This window comes from Oxyura jamaicensis, chromosome 2 (genome assembly GCF_011077185.1).
Source record: "Oxyura jamaicensis isolate SHBP4307 breed ruddy duck chromosome 2, BPBGC_Ojam_1.0, whole genome shotgun sequence".
NCBI classification, from domain to species: domain Eukaryota; kingdom Metazoa; phylum Chordata; class Aves; order Anseriformes; family Anatidae; genus Oxyura; species Oxyura jamaicensis.
In genome coordinates this window covers 98,708,307-98,732,743 of record NC_048894.1, presented here as the reverse complement: position 1 = coordinate 98,732,743, position 24,437 = coordinate 98,708,307, and the positions used below count along the sequence as shown (strand labels likewise).

General features: G+C 35.3%; 1 long non-coding RNA gene across 1 annotated transcript in view; it reads right to left on the bottom strand.

Annotated features, from left to right (window-relative positions):
- Positions 1 to 14,533: 14,533 nt before the first annotated feature.
- LOC118162880 overlaps positions 14,534 to 24,437 on the bottom strand; it is a 66,399-nt gene continuing 56,495 nt past the window's right edge. The window contains exons 3-4 of the long non-coding RNA XR_004748696.1: positions 14,811 to 14,899; positions 14,534 to 14,663 (exon numbers count right to left, since the gene is read on the bottom strand). This is a non-coding gene — a long non-coding RNA (uncharacterized LOC118162880). The remainder of the gene's footprint in view (positions 14,664 to 14,810; positions 14,900 to 24,437) is intronic.

Below are 24,437 nucleotides of genomic sequence, written 5' to 3'. Positions count from 1 at the left end.
TACCTTTTCCTTTCTCTTTTTCTTCTTCTTCTTCCCATGTAACCTGTGAGTAAAATCAGTAAAACCAGATATCAGACTCAAGTTAAATGAGAGTAGATATAGATATATCTATACCTGAGTTAATTACACTATGGTGATTAACTTCTTATATATAAATATTCAGGTTATATGAAGAAACTTTGACATGTTAGGAGAGTGGCATAGGGATCTGCTAGAGATGGAAAAGACCCAGGTATAAAATATTGCTCAAATTAATATATCCAATATATAAGTCTAACAGGAAGACAGGAGCTATTATCTGGTCACTACAACATTTAGTGGGATAGTAAGTACTTCATCCTTACCCATAATCTTATTCAGGTAGTACAGGGAATTCAGTCTGGATCTCCTGTGTCCTATAAATACTTTGAGGTTACTTTATTTCCTCTCAATATGATTAATAGAAAGTGCTTCTACCTAGCTCTATTTGTAGAACAAAAATCCCCAAAGACATAAATTAATGCTTTAGCGATTTTAATTATTATTCCCAAGCAAACAGTTAGGACTAATTAGGCTCATTAAATATATCAATTTCATATTATTTCAAACACAGTGCAATAAATAATTCAATCCACTGGAACAGAGCTACCACAGAAAACTCTGACACTATAATACTATGGACTCCACCCTGCATCTTTTTCTGGTCTTCAAGATAATATGCTCAAGGCTTCTTAATTAGAATAACCAAATTTCTATTGACTTGAATGGTTGTCAAGCTACCAGACACAATATTCTTATGTTTGATAGCAACATTAACTTTGTATCTAATTTTGTATACCTAAGAACATAGTCATCAATGCCATATTTCCATTGAAATTCATAAATAAGTTTTTAAACTTTTGAAAAACAACATTCAACACAACCATTTCACTTGCTGAGACATTATCTCACACAATTCTTGAAGCTTTAATCTAGAACATGGTATTCCCTCATTTCTACTAACTCTTAGCAATACTGAGTTACTAAAGAGTAACAACTAGCAAAGACAGAGGAAAAGAGCAATGAGCCCTGAAATATACTTTATAGAATTTTAGAAGGAGGAGAGGGGCAGGGAGTTTCCAAATGACATAAAAATTCAACTCTCCTAGGTAGTGTTGCAAATCTAAATCTAAGCACACTCTTTTCAAACACATTCCCCAATAGTATAGCACACTTCTCCAAAATGTCATCATTCATCTGAGCTTTTGTATACACAAAAGTTAGGGATGTATGCCAGTAATGAACTGTATTTTAAACTGACGTGGAGGTTTATGGATTAAGGAACCTTCCTACTGTATATTATATATTACATCCTGAAAATCAGAAGCGATTTCTCTTTCTTTTTGTCTGTGAAATGCTAGTAATAGATAGTTAATAGGTAGCTAATTTTAAAAGAATTTCTGCAGAGACCAATATTTACTTCAGATGCAGTCTGTGGAAATTTCAGAATACATACAGAACATCAGTGCTTTTCTTCTCAGATTGTTTTCAATCATGTATTAGAAAAAGAAGAAAAAAAAAAGTTATAAAATAAACTCAGAGGGCTTGAAGCCAAATCTTAGTCTAACTACAGAATTCCTGCTCGTATTCTCACTTTGAATACTATTGAAAACACATCTATATTGGCGTTGTTTGCTTTGCTCTTTACTGATGTTTACTTCAAAAGAATAACATTTATTTTCACCATGTATTTGATTCCCTTTTTTCTTTTACTTCTTTTACTCTTCAAAAATTTTATACAGAATTCATGATCTTTTACATTTAAAATCATCTTTTGATTTTTTTTTTGTTGCATTGTAAAATTTGTTCTTTGTAATACACCTGTAAGAGTGAGCTATTTACACATAAAATTTCTCATACATTTCAAACTAGAAAACATAACAGTCCATGTTTATCATGGCCTTCCAGCAGCTCTCACAGGAGATCATACAAAAACTGCATGACAGCTATGAAACGATGCTGTATCATTAATGAATAACTTCCCATAAAAGTCAAAATCCCTTGGCTTCTAAGGACTTATTTAGTAATTATGTTATATATAATCTTAAGTCAGTGATATTCTGCCCTTTCTTTTGTCTTTCCTGAAACTCCATTTGGTGGAATATATCCTACATAGCAGCAATTTATTTTGAATGAGACTACAGAGCTTTAAAATTGTTAATGCAAATCAAGTCACTTGATAGCTTTGGAGTGAACAAACACAAATATTTTTTTTCTAATTACCTAATACATTCTCTTGAATAACTTGAAAACATTTAATACACATTTATATCATTAGCATAATATAATCATAATGTTCCCATTTAATTACAATTTATTTGAATGACTAATCACAAGTTTCACATTTTAAAACAATGGGAACATTTTACAAACTGCAATATACTATCTGTCTATCAATTCATAAGTATAAATAGAATTTGCAAGACACATAGCTAATACTTTTATTAGTTAATTCTCTTTCAAAAATATTTCCTACCCCTTTTGCAACCTTTATGATAGATTAGCAGAAAGTGAGTCTGCTGGATACCTGTGGACTATGAAAAGAGAACTGTGTCCAAAGAATTATGTACCCGAACTACTGTTGTGTTTTTTGTTTGTTGTTTTTTCAGCCTATGAATAATCTCAGTTAGTGGCACCAATCCAATAAAAAAGAGTCATCTTATTTCTGAAGGATGTCAACTATATTTTCATAGGTGTGATAAAAATAATGGACTCTGTAGTCAAAAAATCAACTAATTCTTTTGTACGTTCTCAAAATGATGGAAAATCAAAAAGTAGAATAACACCTAGGAGAAATCAAGGAAAAATGTTTCAATCGACCCTTTTGTGCTTTTCATTCAAGCTATCAAACCTCTGTCACCTCTAATGTGCACATCTGGACTCATTGGCAATAAATCCTGCCTATTTTGTCACATGCTCTCCATGCACATTTCCACATGCAAATAAGAAAACACTGAGCAACACAAGTCAGCACTTTTCGCCCTACACCACCTTTCTGTGTAAGGTTCTCTCTTCTATATGTACAGTCTCTTTTTTCTTTATCTATATGTATGCTGCTTTGATATTTACCTGACAATTAATGCTTACCTTCCTCATTGCTGTGATAGGTTTTCAATCTCAGGGAGCTCTTAAAAGCAGTATGATCTCCTGTGAGAGCTGCTGGAAGTAAAAAATAATTACTTAACACATGTAACCACTTTAGTCTATTTGGCCAACCTAAAGCATCCAAAGTGTGTGTCGGTACCCTGGTGATGTAGAACAGGCCAGGCTGCCAAATGTAGTGCCTGTCCTGCACAGAGAGAGACTATGTCAGTACCATTTTGGAAGTGAGCTCATCATCACATCTGTGATGGGACAGGTATCAAGGAACTGTCAGCAAGTTTCTTGCTAAGAGGTGATGCAGTCTGTAGCCTTGTTTTAGAACTGAGATGCATAGCAACATTTTACTGTTATGAGTACAGAAAGAGGGGATCGCATTTGATTTACTTACCAATGGTGTATGCATCCAAGAGGAAATGATTTAGCATAATATCATAAAGTGGTGGCAAAACTCTCTCTTGGTCGTAAATATACTCATGCCCAAACTGAAAATCTGTACTCAAGGTATTTGCTAAAAGTGACTCTCCCTGAATTTAACACAGGCTGAACAGCCTGATGGTTATTCAAGCAGCTTCTAAAACCTACAGTACAACAAACGCACATATCTAATAAATTTTATTTTATTTTATTTTTTTAAAAAAAGTTAGTTGGCCATAAAAACTCTCTGTGCTGATAAATGTGACTTCAATGCTCATTATTTCAGGTGCTTATGCTATCAAAATACCTTTTTTACTAAAAAATGATTATGAAATTATTAATGGATGAACAGATGGAAAATTAAAGCAATTTAAATATCTGAAATATTTAGGTCATTAATCACTTTATGTTGTTCTGTTATGAATTTGCTCATTCCCAAACAGAGGCTGTAGTATTACAAAACAGATTTCCTAAATGCATTCTCCGCTAGTAATCCAGAATATGCCCAAATTGCAGGCATTAGTACAAGCTCTTTTAATAAATCTGCCAGTTCCATATGGCTTCTGTAGGGGAATATCTGTCTCTGCTTGAACACCATCAAGAAACTTTAATTGATTTCAGAAAGTTGCCATAAATTTGTTCCTGGAGGGTCTTCTTATTGGCAGTAAGATTTCTACCAACTTCATTTTTTCTGGACAGGATGATTCTTCAGTCTATTTCTTTGCTAATATAACATTATTTATCGTTCCTTTGTGACACAAATGGATGAACAGAGCTCCTCTGTTTTGCTATTGATCTCTGTTCTAATTTGTCAACATAATTTGTTGGATTTTGTTGTTGTTTGTTTGTTTTTCCCCATGCAGATTCATATCTGAGAAAAAGCTGCTCTGGAGTCTCCATTCTTCCATCCTCCCTTTCTCTCTCTCTCAATATTTTAAAAGTAAATAATTAACAGATCAGTAAATTAAAATAATGGCAACTGAATAAACATCTCCCCTAAATTCATTTAAAATATTGTTGTTAGTCTGTTAGAATATAACCATCCATTTTCCATTTTCCACCCTCAAAGATGTAAATCTGATGTAGGATAGCAAATGGCTGATATACTACATATAGTGAAAAATCTGATTCTTGTAGGTTCTTCAGGCTTCCTTTTACACAGATTCTGGCAGAGCAAACCTTCCCACTGTGATCTGACTGCAGTCAATAACAACTGTTATATTTCTAATTATTTTATTTTTTATTTTTTTTTAGCCAAAATAAAACAACAAAACACCGGACTCATACAATATTTTAAGCTGAAAGGAAAACCTGGATGTTCAATCTCCTGCTCAAAGTAGAGCTGACTTCAAAATTGCTTCAGGTTGCTCAAGGTCTTTTCCTGATAACTCACTAAACACAGATCACTAAACGCAAATCACTAAACACAGAGATGCCATAACCTTTCTGAGGAAATTTTCTTGTGCTTAACCAGTCTCATTGGAAAATAAATGTATGGACCGTAGATCTGATTTGGGGTTTAGTCTCTGAAATCTAATGCTAGTGCTCAAAAAGTGTCTACTTTAGCACAGCTATTCTGGCGGTAAATATTTTAGTGGAATAAATACAATAATTATATAACAGTATAATTAAGTGTGAAGCCTGTAGCAGCTGAAAATCAATACTGCTGTAATAAAGAAAATGAACAGGAAAAAATGTAGGAAAAAAAAAAGATACAAAGAAGAGAGAAAAGTGTACAGTAGGAAAGTGAAACCATCAGAGAACAGAAATATCATTGTTCTGAAAGAATAAACATATGTTGAACAATATTTTTTATTGAGCAAGAGGAAATAACAGCTGAAATACAGTTATGACCCAGCAGCAAAAAAAATATTTTTGATCATCATGAAAACTACCTAGAGTTTGATTTTATATTCAGGACATTTTAAATGTGTTTCCACAACCTGTTGTAACCCACTGTTTAAGTGTTTCTCTACAATGGGTGTTTTTAACGACATCCTTTTTTCTGACTGATTACAGAGCCATCCCTTGATGGGGATATTTCCCTCCCTACTGATCCAGTCACAAAGCTCAACTTTGTGACTAATTTTGAATCACATCTTTTTATTACTTGATTTCAATGTTTATCCTTAATCTCCAGGAATACTTAGCCTGACACAGGGTGCATTTAAGTCTCTACCAGTAAAAGTTAATTGCAATGTAGCCAAATATAATTCTCCTCTGAGTACATACAGTACCTGTCCTAAATGAGTATCTCTTTTTATACCTTTGATTCCTCTGATCTCCTGTTTTCTGGCTGTTTAGAGATGGGGAACCAAACACTGTTGATTCCATTCTCCTTTGTAGTGACATTCACTCTAATAGCTTTTATCTATGCTTTTGCCATATTTGACTTCAAAAGATAATGGCATTATATATAATGGAAAGCTGCTACCAAGCGTCCTTCATTTCCCTTTCTTAAAGATCAAATCAAACCACAGGCACTAGTAATATAATTTTGAAACATGCTGCTTGCAAGAAATGATGGAAGAAAATCACCTCTTTACTATAACAGCTTTTCCCCTTTAAGAAAAACTAGTAAGTTTGTTGCTCAAATGAGCACATCTTCTTGTGAAGATTACTGAAATGCCAAACAAAATCTTAAATAAATCTACAGGCACCATGACAGGGCTTTGCATTAACACAAACCCTCAGATTCTAGCCCATCTGACTTTTTGTACAATTTGTCTTTCATGTAGTCGCCGTGCTCACTGTATTTGCATAGTTACCTCCTCAATCTGTGGTTCTGGCTAGTATGTCAGAACAAGAAGAAGCAATTTACACATAACTTTTCTCCTCTTGACTTAAATCCCAGGCACAATTATATATACTGAGAGTAGGGCAAAAATAATGAACCTTAGACTCATAGAAGAAAAGGATTAGTTTGTTATTTGTGGCAAAGAAAGTTACTTTCATGTAGTTCATAGTCATTCCTGTCTATTCTTGCCTCCCAGTCACCTCTCTTCATTTCTAATCTACAGTGAGGAGGACTGAATTGCAACATAAATGTTTCACTGCATTTTTTAAACTTTGCTGGTTGCAAGTGCAAATCACTAGTTTGTTAGCAGTGGCATTTGAGGTGAAATATCACTTCTAAAGATAGCAAATATCTGTCATAGCCATTAGATAAAAGTCAAAGACTAAAGGTTTATAATATATCTGTTCTGGTATTATGTCCCTTATTTAATATGGAAACTAAAATGGTATTTCCTTCCTGGAAGAGGGAAGAAGGAAGACAGGAGGAGGAAAAAGGAAGTTGGTGCAGATCTACCCTCCTACAAAACTTTCATAGTCACTGCATGAGAGATTAAGAGCTCTGAAAAACAGTATTACCCACACAGGAATAAACCCACAATAGTAGAAGTGCTATTCAGAGGAAGTTTCATATCGCTTCTGTCCATACAGACACAGGGATTACAGAAATAATTTAAAGTACAAAACAACACTAGATGTGCCATTTTCCCCACAAAATGCATAGCACTATGATGACTTCTAATAACTGATCAGAAATAACCAGGCAATAATTAAGAACTATAATTGCTTTTACGGTTTTATCTTGAAATAGTATAAAAACAGGATTACAACCTGCATAACAGCTAATAAGCCAAAAATTGGTTGAAAGACAAAAATAGTAAAAAGCTGTCCAGCAATGAAAATTGCATTAAAATTTTCAGGTTTGGAAGTACAACAAGCAGAAAGAGGAGTGAGCATAAAGTAATTCAGTCCTAGAATCCAGAGATTTAAATTTTCAAGCCATCAGGAAAATGATTGTGTTTTCTGTTACACTATTTTACAACTGAAAATTGAAAATTTCACAGAAAAAAAAAATAATTTTTTGAATTCTTACGTTTTTGTCAAATTACTTAGGCAGAAAAAAATTAATTCCATGACTTCTTTAAGTAAACAAAATTTTAAGCTCTCTAGCCTAACAACATAACTTTAAAGACAGCAGTAGTCTACCGTGTTTGGCACAGTAAAAACAAAAATGTTTCAGAATTTGAATCAGAAGTCCAATCAAAATACAAAGAATTTGATAATGTTCTATGACCATCAATGGACTTTTTCCTTGGGGAAAAAAAAAAAAAAAAAAAAAAAAAGGTGTTTTGGTTCTTTAATAAGAAGTCTCCATTTAAGATCTCGTCTGTGTTACATAAATGAAGCCTACTTTCACAGACTACTGTTGCTCTCACAGTTTTGAGAACAAACACAGAGTTCACCTGCCTGTGAAATTTCTGCCATAGAAACCAACAGTAACAACTCCTTGTTATTTTCAACGACCAAGTCAAGGGCCCTACTATAAAATGATTACAGGTCATGTACCATGCTATTGAATGACAGTTCTTGCAGGATCTTTCTGAGCATTGTAAATAAGTGCTGGGTTTCTGCAAACTGCTCCATATTTGCCAGTGCTTACTTTCAATTGAGGTAGCATTAGATCAACAACAAGGGCATTTGAAAATCTTATCAGAAGCATGCATCAATACTTCATAGACTAACTTGCTCTTTGCTCTGATAAATCCTCTAAAAATCATGCACTTTTCTGCTTGTGTTCTTTGCCCACCTCTCGCTCCCCTTCATGCCCATTCTTGATTTCTGCCAACAATGCATATATGCTCTGAAATCAGATATATATAATTATATAACTGTCAAAGTTGACTGTATTCTTGGGAGTTCAACAGTGTAAAGTGTCAGTGTAACAGTGTCATGAAACATGGAATTCCTATTCAGACACACAGACAATGCTGAGTTGTGTTCTGTGTCTTTCCTTCTTACTATAAGAAAAGCTCAATTAAAACTGGATTTAAATTGTCCTGCCAATTGCAGCACAAGCCTATCTGTAATGAAAACAAAAAGAAGTTGTTTCCAGAAGTCTTTGACAGAATGGAGAAGAAATCCAGCCTTCCTTCCACACAATAATCTTGTGGAAAATAATTCCTACTCTGTACAAAAAAAAAAAAAAAAAAAAAAAAAAAAAAAAACCTTCAGTGTTTCTTGACTGTCATGTCATCCATGACAGCTTCCTATACCCCTCTAAGGATTTTAAATGATAATTTAACTCTCCACCCCCCCCCAAAAAAAAAAATGTGTATATATATATATATATATGATTGATATCATACCATCATTACTGTATTTACAGTCTCTTTCAAGAAAATCATTTTTAAGAAATTGGAAATTGGTGCACTGATTTGACATTATATGTATGTATATGACATATATGTAATGCCTCCTGTAAAAGGGTCGCTTTCTGCCTGGTACTACTCAGGGTTACCCACAGTTTATGCGTTCGGGGTTTCTTTAATGTACACAGATAATTGCTGCTCGTTCCTAAGATTGATCTCAGCCAACAAAGTACACATATCTTTCTCAAAATTTAACCCCTTTTTATTCCCAAATAATAAGAACAATATTCCATGATAACTCTGGTAACCAGTACTAAAACTTAGGCTATACTTAGTGGAAAATCCACACCAAACATAAGCTTCACTTCAGATCCACTTTAGACTCATTTCAGATCCACAACAGAGTACTCAATCATGACTCTTGAGTAGCCCAAAATAAATGAATGTTAAATCATCTCCACCTTCTCCTGTTCCAAGGTGGTCTTTATATTCATTGAGGTAGTAGAGCTGAAGCTTTCCAGATAGAGGCCATGCTACATCTTATTTCTCCCACTCTCCAGAGTAAAACTAACACTTAATAGGAATATATTGATACCTACCCTTCAGGTAACCACAACCACCATATGTGATCCTGCTGTTCATGGCATGTTGGTCATATTTTGCATCCTATGAACAACTTAGGAGAAGAAGCCCACAGTTTCTGGATTCCAGTTAGACTAAGGCATAAATCAGGAGCTTGATTATGCATCATTGTTGGGATTACTGTTCTGCAAATACTTAGAGAAACAGCACTTGGCATCTGGGAAACTATTGGCTTCTGGTTTTAAATGCAAACTGAGGAAACTGTTTCTGGAATTTGGGTTTAGACAGACATCTGCAACCCATAAAAGTTCTGCTTTAGCCTTCTATTTCCTATACCTCAAGTTTGACTTCCAAGGCATGACCACAGCATTATATACAAAGTAATGTGTTTGAGAGAATATGGCTTTCCACTAACACCAAAGAGTAAGATCATAAAGAATAAGCTTTCTTCATCTGGCTGTAATTCCAAGACATAGTAAATAGGACCAAATTACAATCATTCTATTCATAAATTACATATATTCTGGAGTGTTATATCGATCTACATCATGTGATAAGTGTGAATACATATTTTACAATGTCGTGCTAAAACTTTACTGTAAAGAAAATGTATTTTAAATTAAATATACATGATTTTCAAGCAGTGTACTTAGAGTTATGCATATTCATATACATTATCGTTAGCATATATTTAGCAAATATTTATGAGCTAATCAGTAGTATAGCAATGCTGGGCATTTTTACAGCATTTACATGATCATAGATCTGTGAAAATATTGACTAATTGTTAACAAAGAGATCCCAATTAACTGGCAAGAAAATGATTAATTAAATATATGATAAATACCCATTTGGGAAATTTGACACAACACCTACCCATATTTATCTGACTTACACAACTCTTCTGGTACCTGGAAATATGGAGAGAGGAAAAAAAAAAAAAAAAAAAAGACAAAATCATATAATTTATGATAAAAATGTCAGTTGTACCAATGTTTTTTTTTCATTCATAAACTATTTGCTGGCTCAAGTGCACTTCAGCCTGGATTTATTATATCATTTTATCCACCTGGATAAAAAATACACATATCAATACACAATACACATACACCTGGATATGTACTGGAAAGTACATATACACAGGAAAGGATGGTTACAGGTACTCTTACTCCTTTTTTCATTTTTTTTCCTTCAATATTTACATATCATTTTCCCCTCATTAAGAAAAATCTCTTAAAGAACAAGTAATATGATGAAAGGAGTTACTGTCATTGTCTAAAAATGCATTTCTAGGAATGCCAATCAAAAATAAAGTGTTAGAAAAAAAAATACAGATAATTATATCTAGAGAATGAAATACATCTTTTTATATGTGACATCCTCATTTTCAAGGAATCTTCATTTTCATTAGAGAATGACATAGAAGGGAGAGGTTCTTGTTTATAAGCTTCTTTTTAAACACTATCATCATCCATGCCCTTTTCCAAAAATATTAATTTTCCTCACAGCATGCTATTTGCTGTCCTCATTTATATACTGTCTCTGTGATTGAATTCATACTTGCTTTGCTTTAAACATGTGAGTAATGGAATTTATTTCTATGAGTCTACTTAAATAGCTATTAAAATAAAATAAAATAAAAGACAATGACTACTATGAGAAAACTAATAAAAGTAATGTTGTTGAAAAAAATATATATTTATCTAGTATTAATGTGGGCAGAGATTTGGCTCAGAGTTTCATTTTAGTATTTATTTGTCTTAAAGGAAATTAAATAAAATGTGAAAAATTAGTGGGAAAAACTCCAGTCATGTAAATAACCAACATCCACCTCTTCAACAATTCAGGTGGAAGATCCAAGGGAATGACATTTACAGGAACCTCAGCCAGAGCTCAATGAGTGCAATAATGAAATTATTTTACAGCAGTATGGTAGCATTTGTACAATAACACATATCACTTCAGTGTTTTGTGCTGCCTCAGAGACTATTGTCAGGTCCAGTTCCTTTCCTTTCTTTACCAATAAACAATGTGATTTGCACAAATAGCAATAATAGCTGTGCTACTTCCAAGTTGCAGCTCAAGAGTAAGGTCTCGATTACCCAGCAATAGCATAATTCTGTTCCCAGTGTGCTGTCAGTACCTTGCTTTTCCTGGAACTGCCAGAACAAATGTGTTGTGTTTGCAATATCAACTTAGTCTTCAGATAAAACACAACTCTACATAAATACAAAAAATATATATTATTATGTTGTTACAGAAACAAAAACTACCTGTAATTGCCAAACTGGAGTCTGATTTCAGAAAACCCAAAACAAGTGTAAGTGCGAGAGTTTTAAAAACAAAGCCTGTGTGTATATCAAAATGCAAAGATCAGGCAGTCATAGCCAACCCTATGAAAATTAATTGGTGTTTCATATAAAATACTTTAGGTCAGAAGGAAAAGCTCAGGCTATGTTTAAAATGTTTTCAGATATATACAACATACCATCTTGTTTTTCATAATTCTGTAGTGATTTAATTAATCAGTTCTACACAGTAAAATGCCAGTGAAACCACCAGCCTTATATTGTCATTAATGGGGGATACAGAGTGATAAAACGATGTCTTATATGGCATAAATAGTGAAACTGTTCCCTAATCCCAGGATACCTGAGAATCTCCAGCTTTAAAAGGGCTTTATACAGACCAGTTTGCATGGACTATCTGTAAGATACTACAGTTTAGCCATGCTTTCTTCATATTTTACACGCATGTCAAAAATAAACAGGAAAAGGAAATAAATCCTTGACTTTAAGTACTTTCATGATTATGTAAATTATTTCAGTGTAGGACCGTATAATAAATTGCAGAAGTCCTAACAAAAGTATAAGAAATTATTTACATGTCAGGAACTCTATTTTAAATACTACTTCATCTCCTATGTGATCTGCCATTTGGAATATTGAATTGACTACCTAGTAAAGCATTCATGGGAATATTTTATAACTAGTTAACTATATGTACTGATATAAAATTAATTTTGCACTAAATCTTAGTTGAAAAGCCTAGTAAAGATCTCAAATAGTCCAATAGTCCAGATTACATATACTATAATATAACATACTTGGCAGACTTTCAGTGAATCTTGTTTCCTTGTGTGGAGTGACACATTTATCAAACATGACACAGGCATTTTGTGTCACTGTCATAAAATTTAATCTTCTCTGTTTGCTTTTACTTCTAAGCACCTTAAATATATGCAGAATTAAGAAGGTGTGGGAATAATCCAAACATATACTTTTCTGCCTCAGAATTGAAAACACAAACCCAAGTTCACTCCATTAAGAAATGAAAGGAAATATATATATGTATATATACATGAGATATTTAATACTATATGTATATATACATAAGAGATATTTAGTACTGTACTTTTTAACTGCAAAGGTGAAACCACTGGAAAAAAAAGTAATAGAGAATGAGAAAGACAAAAACCACTGCTCACATAATCTTCTTCTTTGAGCCAGACAAATACCTGCTGAAATTTTGATGAACCTGAATAATATTATTTACAAAAACTATTGAAATAAATTATTTTCAATATTCCTCACTGTCTTCAAAACTTCTATAAATTATAGGCACTGGAGAACTTAAAAAATCATCCCAAATTATATATAGAGAGAATTTAAATAATTGACAGACTGTAGGATTGCTCAAACACCTACCAAATGTTCTTCAGTTTTAGTCTGTGTCTTTGGGCATCACTATCCTTGCCATGTCACTTCACCACAATGAGGCATTTGTCAACTTATTCATGGGGCAAAAACGATGCTCCTATGTACGTTATTTTTGCCATTATGGGAACTGTTAAGAAGAGATAACAAGATGCATCCTCTGGTAAAAATAAATAAACAGATAAAAAATAATAATAATGATAATAATTTAAAAAGCAGAACTCAAGCCTTTAAGTCATTGTCCTTGAAATCACATTGCAAATTTTACAGAAATTCACAGAAAACACGAGTGTTCAGATAAGTTGTATTCACGGTCTCACAGTGTATTTTTACAAGTAACCATCCATGTTTATCCAGATTAATCTCAAACTTCCTCAGTTATCTCAGTTGTTTAACAAGCTTTCTGTTAATTAAACTCTATAATCATGTGAAGTTTTAAAACATTACATGATTACATGTTTCCCAATATCACCAACTCTTTTACAAAGCATAGAAAATACAGTACTCAAGCCTCCACTCAATTTATGCCTAAACAAGAAAAAACTGTGGACTTATCTTATGGAGTATATAAAGCCAACTAGTTCAGGCTTTTTTTTTTTTTTTTTTTTTTTCCTTAACAAATTAAACATTTACCCGGGGGGGGGGGAAAGACCTATGTGCAATAGAGAGAGAGAGACATATATGAATATTTACATATGAAGTGTAAAAGTAATTTTCACTTTAGATATAAATTCAGAATTTTATTTTACATATGTAATTGATAGCACCAATTAAAACAAATTAAACAAGGTTTAAATGGGAAGAGGAGTTCCCACAGAAGACACTACACTAAAAAAAAAAAAAAAAAAAAAGACAAAATTTGAAAGTAATATTACATTTGTCATTTGTTCACATTCGATGTTTTTCAAACATAGGATCAACAGATCTGCCCAGTAGGCAAAAAACACATTGCTAAAGGAAACATTTCTGTTACAGATAATCCATTCTTTGTCATTGGCAAAATTCCTACTTTCCTCCAGGACAGATGACAGCACTAGATGAATAACTAATCAAAAGACTGTAAGAGTCAAACTTGATGGCTGTTCTTGCATTGCTTTGTAAAGTTTATAGTCAATAAGCAAGCTAATTCATTGAAAGCAATGCAACTAACTCAAATGCTTGAAATGGAAATGTTTCTGTGGGTGCCAGTGCTGGCTGACTTATATTTCACACTTGCACGGCCCAGACATAAATGATTTCTTGTGGTACAAGGCAATGGAGTATCAGGATTTCTAATAACTGAGTAGTTACTCAGTTAAATGAAAATACAAAAAAGTTTGTTTAACTGACAATCCAACATGCAGATGTTGCTTCTGGCGTGGAAATAGGATGTACTGCCAAAGGGAGAGTTCTGTGGGGTCTTTTTTAAAAATAAATAAATAAATAAATAAATAAGGTTGCTTCTGAGAAAATGCGGGCAGAATAACATGTGATTGACTCTGAGCTACTAAGCTTGAAGCAATATAAAAACAATATAAAATTATATGATTCTATTATTCTATGATACAAGGTTTCACTTCAAGTTGAGTGACCAATCAGTCTGAGTCTGGCCAGGGTCTCCAATCTGCATGCATGGGACAGTGTGTATCCATTCAGCGGAGGTTTTTTGTTGTTTCAACACAGATCCAGCCTCAGACATTAAGGAAAGACAGAGTTGTGAACCACGTCAGATTTGTATCTCCTGATTATGCACTCAGACACCAGGCGGTATCTTGAGGCCGACAAGACTTGTTATTACACGAAAGGTGTCCAAGGACATAAAAGACAGAATGCTCACTTGTCTCATGTCCCTGGTTCAAAGAAGTATCTTGTTTCTTCTTGTGTACTCACGTGGACATCACATGTAACTTCTGATATCCATTCAGTCTATCTCAGTATGTGCAAGAAAAACACATGTTCCAGGTTAGCACGGGTAGCAGTAAAAGTAGCAACACTAAGCAGAAATAGTATACTATGTCTTTTCCAGAACACACACAAAAATAATACAGTCCTTATCTCTGGAGGCTTGTAATTAAAGTTGCTAACCCTGCAGTTAGCTTTATAGAGATAAATCTTAAAAACAGTAGAAAATCTCTTTTAAGTCAAGAATGCTCCTTGAACCTGTGCAGTTTTAGCTATCTCAAAATTGCTGCAGGTTAAGGGGATAGACTGAAGAGACTTCAGACATCACTGAAGAGATGATATTTATCACAAAAGAGATGATATTTAGACATGTAACAAGGAATTACAGAGTAGGATTTGAATGAGAGAGAAGAACAAGTAAGACATTAGATGTCAGTAGCCAAAAGAATAGGCAAAACATTGTTGGATGATCTCAAGGAGAAAAGACAGAAGATGAAAGCCCCAGGGCACAGGAGATCTTCCTGAGAAAGTAAAAGCGTGAGTCATAATGCTGAGATACTACAGTGCAATAATGTCAGGAATAAGAAGAGAAATGCAAAGATCAAATTGACTGGTGAAGCTGTAAAAGACCTGGAGGGGGTCTAAAAAGGCAGCAACCAGATTAGGCAGCAGCAGGAACTGGTGATGGAGAAGGACTGCTAGGAGCTGTTTGCATCATGATGCTACTGTGATAAACCCTAGAAAAGGGAAGACTGCAGGGGAACCCTATAATACCACATCAGGTTGTGATGTTGTCCCTAATGTTTCATGCATTTCTATTGTAAAGCAGCAGCAGCAGTGCCAGAACTGCTGACAGGCACAATCAACAACAGCATTTCACTGAATCTAAGCCAATAGACCGAAGCTACACCAGGAAAGGAAAGTTCCTTGAATCATTCAGTGGTCCCCCCCAGCATCATTTCTGTTTAATCTGCCAGACAGCACAGCTCAACATAGCTGTGATCTTTCCGTAACTGGTATTTCTTTTCCTTCCTTCCTTCCTTCCTTCCTTTCTTCCTTCCTTCCTTCCTTCCTTCCTTCCTTCCTTCCCTCCTTCCCTCCTTCCCTCCTTCCCTCCTTCCCTCCTTCCCTCCTTCCTTCCCTCTCTCCTTCCTTCCTTCCCTCCTTCCTTCCCTCCTTCCCTCCTTCCTTCCCTCCTTCCCTCCTTCCTTCCCTCCTTCCTCCCTCCCTTCCTTCCTTCCTTCCATCCATCCATCCATCCATCCCAGCTTATTTTTTAGACAACAACTGAAAGGTGCAGGACATAGGCAAAGTGCAATTAAAAATCACAGCAGTAATCAAAACGAAGGTTTTGAAATGGGGGGAAATTCAAGCTCCGCCACCCTTCGTAAGTTTCTTGAAGCAGAAATAATGAGCTGAGTCTATGTTTAAGACGTCTTTGGCAAATATTTCCAAAATATGACTGAATGATGGAACTGAAAAGAATATTTCAAAACTTTAAAAAGAGCTAGGACATAAAATGCATTTAGTGTTAGGACTATGTTCATTAGAATTTTACCCAGACTAGAAAAGGAACAAATATAAAGAAGAGACAAAAGGGAAATATCTTTTTCAAAAGGTCATTATGATATTTTATATTTCATTATACAGAAGCAATTCTCTGAGCAAATAATAAGTTATTCACTTCAACTCCTTAGTAAATTGAATTAAAGCTCCTTGTGTAAATGTGGTTATTCACATCAAATCAACTCATTAAAAAGATGGCCAAAGAGCTTCCCCAGTAACAAAAATCATTTACAATGCCAGACAGTTTACATATGTGATTTAGGCTCAGCACACAGTCACTCTGCCACAAATCACCCTAAGTCAGGTGTATTTGTATTGCTGTATGGACACTATCACATTCTTTTACTACCTAATGGTCAGTATTTGTACCATTAAATTTTACATTTTCTATACATTGTAGTTGAAAGCAGATTTTGTTCATTCTTAAACCATGTGATAATGAACAGATTGATAATCTGACTTTTATAAATTGCAAGCAATATCTGATGTCAGGACACTAACAGATGGTTAGATTTTGTTACAGTAATGCAGGTTGTTTCAGCTCTTGGCCTTCTGTCGTCACACCTGATCTTTCTACTGCTGTTGCACAGCAGAAGCAAACACACTGCAACTGCTCAATCTGCTCAGCCTCTCATAGGTCAATGCAGCATCTGAGGGACCAACAATCAAGCTGGAAATTAAAGGCCAAGAGATCGGTTGGACCAAGCTTTATCTGGTGGAGTTCAATGCGGTATAATGACTACTCAGCAGAGTGGACTGAAGTGCATGTTGGTCAATTTGAACAACAGCAGATTGTAGTAATGGGTATTGGAGGAGAAAATAAGAAGTGTCTTATCAAATTTCTCAACAAAAGGTTAATCCTACAAAACTGTAACACACCATTGGGATTATGTTCATGCTCTGACTGGAAATCCCAATACCCAAACACCTGAAACAAGCAGGGGGCTTACCAGGGGCATCTGGGAGATGAATGAACCTTAGACAACTGCAACTACAGTCCAAAAACATACAGCCAAGAGAAAAAAATACTTCTGCAGGAACAAAAGGAGACTGCTCGGAAGGAAGAGAGAAACACTTGGTGACAATGTGTGGGATAATCCATGGGAAGCCTGAGGAAGAGTTTTAGTATTGACACAGAGGGGAGACCAAGGTCTGTGGAGTCTTTAGGTTCTGGGGAGGATCCTCACTTTTTACTATGCAACCTTGCACACTTAATGATGGATAATCTACTCCTTTCTTTCTATGCACTCTGCACAAACTCAGGTTAGATGCAAACTGGTTAGTTTACCAAGGTGCTGTTTCACCTATATAATCTGTTCTTAGTAGTTGCTTCATTTTAGTACAAATGGCTACTCTGCACTAGAGCTACTTTTGCTCAGGTCACATTTATAGTCTCTGTTCCAAGAAACTCCTGCTTGCTGAACCATGTCTCTAAAAAGATAACAACTCTGGTACTTTTCTGTTCCATAGGTGTTGTAATTCATACAATAAACAAAGGCTTGTTAGGGGGCGAGTTGACACAACATTCTATCTATTTAATTTTATTAAGACTCTTATACCAGTCCTATTACTGAACACTCTACATCTGTGCCTTTCCTGTATGTAATATTGCCAGTTCACACAGGTATCATATAAAGCTGTACATTAAAATGAACCTTTCTTCAACTTCTTTTTGCCCACACAGAACTGTTTTACCTTCTCCTTCCATACCTTTTTCAAGATATACATGACCTAAATCCATCCATTTCTGCCCTTTTCTGTTGTGACAGCTATTCTCATGGTCACAAACGAATGGATTAAGATTACTTTTTTTTTACTTAAATGGACCAAGAGTTATACTGCTTTCTGATGGGAATGAACAAAATGCTTTGTATTGCTTGTTCTTTTTGCTGACTCTGGACTGTTTTATCACAGAATGGTTAGGGATGGAAGGGACCTTAAAGATGACCTTAAAGATCATCCAGTTCCAATCCCCCTACCATGGGAAGGGATACTTCCCACTAGAACAGGTTGCTCAAAGCCCCATCCAACCTGCCCTTGTACAGTTTCAGGGATGGGGCACCCACAGCTTCTCTGGGCACCCTGTGCCAGTGTCTCATCACCCTCTGAGTGAAGAATTTCCTCCTGACATTTAATCTCATTCTCCCCTCTTTTAGTTTAAAACCATTCTCCCTTGTCTTATCATTATCTGCCTGAGCAAAAAGTTGGTCTCCATGTTTTTATAAGTCCCCTTTAAGTACTGAAATGCCACAATGAGGTCTCCCTGGACCTTCGGCTCTCCAGGATGAATATCCCCAGCTCTCTCAGCCTGTCTTCATAGGAGAAGTGCTCCAGCCCTCTGACCATCTTCATGGACCTCCTCTGGACCCACTCCAACATCCCCACATCCTTCTTGTGCTGGGGGCCCCAGACCTGGACACAGGACTCCAAGTGGGGCCTCACAAGGGCAGAGCAGAGGGGCGACAATCTCTTCCCTTGACATGCTGGCTACCCCTCTGTTGATGCAGCTCAGGATGCAGTTGGCCTGCAGGGCTGAAAGAGCTCATTGTTGGCTCATGTTGAGCTTTTTGTCCACCAGAACCCCCAAGTCCTTCTCTACAAGGCTGCTCTCAATGAGTTCTTCACCCAGTCTGTAATCTTGTCTAGGATTGCCTCAAAACACGTGCAGCACCTTTTACTTAATTCTTTTACTGTACCATTTTACTATAATCATATTTAAGATGACATTAATTTTTTTCTGTTTCCTTTGACTAGTGTTTTTCTACTTCTGTTCTATGCTTATCTTTTTGTTTTCATGTTTTTGCTTTGTTTTAAATAAGGTTAATTATCCATGTTTATGAAGTAGTATGCTATTTCATTACAGTCTCCTTACAAAATTTTCTTTCTAGTGAATAAGGACCTCTATCATAAAAGTTCCTGAAAATAAATTTTATAGCATTTTCACTAAACTTCAGTTCTCACATTATTTCAGAGTTCTTGTGATTCTCTTTCCAACTGCAAAATTTCTGCCAGTTTATTCTAACGAGTCGTACAATTTGATAAAGTTTTCTTTTAAGGAATACTGTTTATCCTGAAACTTCTAATCATTTTATTGAGGATTCTTCATAAAAAGGACCACAGAAGGATATCACAGCACCAAAGCATATTGCACTGTGTTTCCCCCTAGACATGCCATTTGTTTTACAATACAGCTGAGTATGCCATATTTTCTGTTTTTGCCTGTTTAAACTCACAAAAAAATTGTTAGAGAAATCTCAGGGCTCAGATCCCTGCAGAAATAAGCTATTTTAATTTATTTTCTATCTGACATGAAAACACAATGCAATGTGGCCACATAGTCACAGATATTGAATTAAAACTGCTTCTGCCAACTTTTCTGAATAAGTAATCAAACCCAGATTAAAGCTCAGATTTTCCATCACACCATGAAATCATTGCACCAGAAATATCACTACCAGGTTTCATTAAGGCATAAAAGCAGAGCACAAGGACAATATTTCTTATTATTTCAATGATATACCAAATTTTCAGATTAAGAAGCACAGACACCAAAATAGCAACAAGATATGTTGCATATCCACTAACTGTTGTCTAAAGGTCAACATTTTTCTGAAGTCCTTGAGGTGCTTCCCCGCTCTCTGTCACTCTGTCAGCAAGTGGTCCTGTCTGAGCACTGTGCATACAGAGCTAAAAAAAGAATCAAAAGTGCTCCTGCTGTACAAAGTAAATTAAGTCAAAAGGATATTGATGAGATTACTAATTTATTTAACACATACATTGAATTCAGAATGGGAGTAAAACTTCATCTGTCTCCATGCATCAGCTACACATTGCCTAGGGCCATGAGCCTGTTCTTCATTCTCCTTGGTTTTGCTCAATTTAGTTTTGTTCTTTGCTCTTGTCCTGCACTTCATTTTTGACAAAAAATTTAGAACATAAATTTTCTGTTTTCTCACAGTCAACACGCTGTCACCCCACAATCTTTAAAATGAGAGACACCAATATTTTTATAATAGAATCGGGTTTGCTATTCTTTCTAAAAGCTTTCTATACTGAATTAAAAAAAATATATATATCTGAAAAATAACTGTGAGAAATTTTCACCAGTAGTTGCTTTTCCTTACTGCCTAGATTACCTTCTACAGGGAGAGGAGAGATGTATATGTATATCCCAAGCTACAACAGACTAATCACTCCTTTTCACAGGATTTTCTGTTTCATGAGGTGTTCTGGAAATGACTCTAAAGAGAACCATACCAAGAAAAGCAAAGCATCAACAAATGCCTTATCACTCTCTCTCCCCCCTCCATCTCTCTCTCTCTTCTTCCCCTTTCCTCTCCCTCTTTCAGAGACCTACAGAATAAATGGCCAATTTGTAGAGTGGTTTTCAGTTACAGGCTCCAAGAAAAAAATTATTAGTTCCCTCAAGCACTATTGTAGGGACACCTCAAATGTTGTTCAACCTGGAAGCCCTGGAGAACATGCAGTACGCAGCCAAAGCACCAAAAAAGGCACAGAGAACTGGCATTTTCAAGAGAAATGAGAGAAACCAGCTCAGACCCACCTCCTCCTCTCCCAAATTGGATATTACTCTACAACACACTATTGCCATTCTAAATGGGATCACACAGCACAGAAGTGTTTGTACTGCCCTAACGTGTTGTCATTGCTCTCATAAGACAAAACACAGAAGAAAACATCAATCAATGGCTGCCCCTCTACTCAGACCAACACATAATTTTCAGTTGGACAGAAAAGGGAAATCAAAAAACAGAGAAGAGGGGAAACAAGATGGATGACTGAAAAAAAAAAAAAAAAAAAAAAAAAAAAGATTTTAGAAAAGAGTAAAGGGTTACAGAATAGGAAACAGACATGAAAAATAAATAGTAAACAACTGAATGTAATCATGGCAGAAAAGCAAGGGCACACAATCTGCCAGTACCATAAGCGATGCTGAGATGAGAAGAGAAGAAGGCCTGAGAAGCCCTTTTCCTGCCACATGCTTACTCTCTTAACCATGAGCTTAAAAAAATAAGTTTTGCTCTATAATCTTACTGCTACTAGAAAGGTCAAATGAATGAATATAGTACCACTATTTCTAAAAACAAACATACAAACAAACAACAACAAAAAACATAATTCTGAGTGTTTCCTACATCTTTCTTACCCTCAGCCCCTGCAAAGTTCAATATCTCTCGAGACAGACTTTTTCTGACCAACTTTTCAATGTTTTCTTTTCCTTTATTCCCTTCTCACCTGCTTCATCTCAACCCTTCCGCTCCTCTTCCTTTTTTTTTTTTTTTAAGTCTTTCCATGCTTGTTCCAGTGCTGCTACATCTCACCCACCCTGCTTCAGACTAGTTCTAGTGAAACTTATCTTGAAATACACACACACATAGTTGTGATGACTCTAGGGAGAAGAGACGAAGTATAGCATTGGCTCTAAAAGGGGCTCAGAATACCGGCACATTACCAATTCACTGAAGAGTTTTCCAGTTAAAAGGTAAGTTAATGAAGGTGACATTAGCAGGAAACACACTGAAAACAGAAGCCAAATCCCTGAGTTCTGATTATTGCTTTTTATGCTAACTTCTGAGCAGAATAATTAAACCAAGATGACCATGGCTAACAAAATGTCTATGTGATTCAGTTCAAGGAAAGAACAATAAAAGAAAAGGTGCTCTGTGTGTGCATGCATGCGTGTGTGTGTGTTCATTTTTGCTTGTGGGATCGGAACATGAGAATAGAGCAAATCAGTAATACAAAAATCCTGATTTTTCTGAAAGTCTCCTTTGGTAAAATTTCAATATTTAAAAGTTAATCTTAATAAAATTTACCTAAAATTTGTATTTGAAGCAGCTGAAATGTTTTTTGTCTGAAGCATTTCCATCTCTTTTTTGTGCTTCAGTGTAAATATCTTAATGAGTAATTAGCAATATTTATGCTTCCACCCAAAATCTTCCATACCTATTCAACATATTCAGATATATTTGTAGCACTGTCATCTCTACATTTTCAAAATACACACCATTTCAATCATACTGGTTTGTCTTCTTTTGCTTAGATGGTTGGGGGTGGCTCAGAGGGGGGTATTTCTTTGTTCTTTGTGTGTTTTTCAGGGTTTTGTTTGTTTGTTTGTTTGGACAACTTAATGAGAAAAAAAATAGATTGAAAACAACAACAACAACAACAACTATATTTCTCAATTAGAAATCATTGCATAGATTGTATCCACTTTCACCCAAGAGTTCTAATCTTACCTCTTAGCCCTGGATCATATCATAAGATATGATTTGTGCAAACCACTTAGTCTTTCTGCTGAACCTGCACTGAAATAGACTGTTTCAGATGATGATAGAGAACACCTCCCTCTCATTATCTATTAACTGTGTAGACCTTACTAACTGTAATCCAGGAAGACTACAGATGTCTACATATGGATGATATGTGTCCTCTCCATCTTCATTCATTGAATCAGAACATTAAAATGTCATTTGTCCATCTCATCAATTTATGTCAGCAATACTCTGTAATAATAAATGCCTTGCTGTAAAAGTCTCCAATCTTGAAAACAGATAAATGTTTAACATTACTAGTGATATAACTGATAATCAGTGAAATTTCTCAGGACAGGAACACTTAATGCCTAATACAGAGAAGTCCTGATCTTGGCTGATGCTTTCAGTGCTACATCTCTACTAATAAAAACAGTTAGCAAACCAAGTTTAACTGGGGACTTTCTGTCATTACACCTATACACAACTTCATATCACTATTGAAATATTATCATTTTAGTAGGTTAAATTCTGGAATTGTCACACACATTTACTCACTCAGTGATATTTAACTATTGCCTTTGTGATTTCAGATAAGAAACTGTGCACTATTTGAATACAGTAAACAATTAAAATTTGATCCTTTTGCTTCCTCCCAAGATACTAAATGTTATTTTACATAATGACAAGACCTCAGGCTAGCTCAGTGATTGTCTTTGTACCTGTCCATGACTGGGAGAACAGAAGTTTTTCCTGACTGTTTGCTTTCCCAGTGCTTACGCTGTTGAGGTGGGACCACATCCAGTTTGGCGATGAGACAGCAGGCAAGCATCTGTACAGAGTCCCAGAACAGATGCACTGTTGAATGCAAACTGATACCAACAAACAAACAAATAAATAATATTAAACCATCAGATTAAAAACTCCTCCACCTGCCAAGATTTTGAAGTATAAATGGAATGTTCAGTGGGCTGCACTAGTATGATTAATCATCATTTTAAAAGTACACTGACTTTGCATCTCCATTTTTTAAATCTGATTTTTCCTAGTAAATTGACATCTCCATCTGACTGCTGCATTCCCACTTGTAATAACAAAGGTTCTTTGTCTCTCAAACTTTAAAATCTTAAAGCAAAAGGAATTCTTCATATTCTCATAACCGTCAAAGTTCTCTTTTCTTCAGAAAGAGTATGATTAGTAGGACGAAAAGTAAATGCTTTGGTCTTTGCTTTTCACTGCAAGCGATAGAAGAAAAAGTCTAGTAACATATGCAAACTGGTTGCCTTCTATCCTCCTCTTAAAACAGTTAATTCAACTGGATTTCATGGGTACATTCCCCCTAGATAGATTTCCCTCATTAACTTAAATAACAGCAGACATAAATCTTGGCATAATCTTCTCCCTGAACTTTACTGTCCATAAAGCATATGGAGTCTTCCTTGCCAGAGAGAAACTCGGTAATTTTTTAGTCTCCTGGTGTGGAGCCAAGGGATTATATCAGTCTGGCTGGCAGGATGAATCAGCAAAATAACTGTACCTCTCTTTTTTTATTGAATCCTATCAGATTACCAGGTATTTATTGGTTACAGATAAGGCTCACAAACTGAGATGTACACATATAACTGTAGATAAACAGAGTCTCAGTCACCATCAATGCCAAAATCCATACTTGGTTACAGATGTGGATCTAACATGATGAACATCATCAAGATCAAATGGTC